Here is a 2,654-nt window from a genome sequence, read left to right as displayed (position 1 = left end):
TATTTAAAGAATTGGTGGACTTCAGATGAACATGTCTGAAAAGGGAAGAAATCCCTTCACTGCTATCATATTTGTTAATGATACCATTTAGAAAAGTAAAATTAAGTTTGAATTGGTCTGTATTATTATATTTCAGTCACAGACAAACAGCACCAGAAAAAGCATACATCTAAAGACTCCTGATGCCAAGTCTCTGAGAGTAAAGTCTGGGTTGAATAAGAAGGAATTATTGGCTAATAAGGCATTTGAAACTGAACTTGAGTATTATGAAAATAAATTTGCAATGGAGGGGAAAATAGGCTAACAAATGGAAAATGTAAAATAAATTAGAGCATCAAATTGGCTCATTAAGATAGTAGTGATATACTTCTTTGCCTTGATAAGCTGTAAGTGATGAATATACTAGATATGACTAAGGTGAATGAGTCCAGAATTAAGTTCCATTAATCTTGAAACATTGGTCACTTTGATGAAGCTTTACTATGTCTGCTATCTATGGCCTTTATAGTATGTGAGTATAGCTTAGTTTACTTTCTATTACTGTGATAAAGACCATGAAAAGCAACTTGAAGAAAAAAGATTTATTTCAGATTATAACTTTCAGTTCATCATGAAGCAAGGTCGGTGTAGAGCCAGGAACTAAAGCAGGCTATGAAGGAAGCTGCTTATTGCCATGTTGCCATGGTTTTCTTAGCTTATTTTTTTATTCAACCCAAGACCATGTGTCCAAGAGTGGCACCAACCCCAGTGGGCTACGCCTTCCTGCATCAATCCTTAATCAAGAAAAAATGCCTCAAAGACTTGCCTAGAAACCATTCTGATGGATAAATTTTCTCATTTGAGGTTTCCACTTCCCAGGTGATCCTAGCTTGTGCTAAATTGACAAAGATGCAGACAAACAAAAACAAAGCCACCTAGTCAGCATACCTCATACCAGGAAGAGAACAACAAAATAAAATATAAGATGAAAATCATCATATCAAAGTTGAACAGAACAACCTAATAGAAAAATAAAAGGGCCCAAAAATAAGGCACAAGAATCAGAGACCTTTTATAAACTCAAGAGTCCCATCAAAGTACTAAACTGAAAACAACAATATAGACGCAGAGGGATTATACAGGCCTGTGGAGGCCCTGTGCTGCGACTTCAGTTTCTGTGAGTCACATCAGCTCTGTTCATTGTTTTAGACTGCCTTACTCTCCTGGTGTCCACAGTCCTCTGTCTCCACAGCTCCTTCTACCTTCCCTTCCACTTTCTTGACCTCTGAAGTGAAGGATTTGATGTAGGCATCTTATTTAGAGATGTGCGTTCCAAGATTCACCCCCACCGTGCGTGCGTGTGTGTGTGTATGTAATATATGCCTGTTGATCTCTGTATTTGTCCCCTTCTGCTGCAGAAAGAAGAATCTCTGATGATGATGAAGAAGACACCCATCTAAGAATACAGCAGACTATCATTAGGAGTAATTTTATTTTTGCTCATTATTATTGCTGCTTTATAATTTTCCTTTTTGATTTGGCTTTTGTTGACAGAGTTTCTCTGCATAGCCCTGGATATCCTGGTACTTGCTCTGTAGACAACGTTGGCCTCAAACCCATAGAGATCCACCTGCCTCGGTCTCCTGAGTACTGGGATTAAAGACATGCATTACAACTCCTGACATTATTATTATTATTTAGACCAGTAGCATTGATTTTCTCTAGGTCCCTGGGCTATCTAGACTAGGGATTTGGTCACAAAAATGGTACCAGGTATGGAAGTCCTTAAGTCAAATCAGATGTAGGTCTATCTGTGGGTTACTCCCACAAGGTCTGTGCCATCATTGCCCTCGCATATTTTGCAGGCAGGACATATCATAGGTCAAAGGTTTCGTGCTTGGATTGGTGTTTACTTTTCTCTTTCGGTAGCCTGCAGAGTACCTTTCCATGTTATAGACACTAGAACATGGGAGCAAAGGTTCTATGTAGGCTTCAGCAAGACCTCTCCATGTTCTATGAGTTGTGTGGGTACTGTCTACAACAATGGGAACTTGGTGTCAGTGTGTAGCAAGCCAACTATTGTCTTGGAAACAACCTGGATTGTTTGAGAATTTCCTTAGAAACTTTTTGGCCAGCAATTCAATTGGATGAAGTGCAGTCCTTGTACTGGAAGCTTCATTTGATGACAAGAGATGGCCATTTGGGGTTCCATCTTCTTCATTATTTGGAGACTTCATTTGAATCAGCTTCATATATTATAGGAAGTTTTCATTGCACTGGATTTCCATAAAACCCCTCAAATGTCTTTCAATTCTAGACAATACTCCCCTTATTCCCTCCCTCAATCCCACCTCCACTCCCACTTCCCACCTGATCATTTCGTTCTCATCCTACACAATGCCTCCCCTCTCTTTCCCAGTCCATCCATAAAATCTATTCTATTTTCCCCTCCCACGGAGATTCCTGTGCCCCTCCCCCAATCAGTTACTCTACGTCTAAAGTCTCTGGGTCTATGGATTGTAGCTTGGGTATCATTTATTTATTGACTAATATCCAGATATAAGTGAATAGATAGCATATAAATCTTTCTGGGTCTGGGTTACCTCACTCAGGATTTTTTTTTCTAGTTCTATCCATTTGCCTACAAATTTCATGATGTCATTTTTTCTAACATT

The sequence above is a fragment of the Alexandromys fortis genome, unplaced genomic scaffold (assembly GCF_014885135.2).
Source record: "Alexandromys fortis isolate MF-2015 unplaced genomic scaffold, M_Fortis_MF-2015_v1.1 scaffold_64, whole genome shotgun sequence".
Lineage (NCBI taxonomy): Eukaryota > Metazoa > Chordata > Mammalia > Rodentia > Cricetidae > Alexandromys > Alexandromys fortis.
This window is presented reverse-complemented; position numbering follows the sequence as displayed.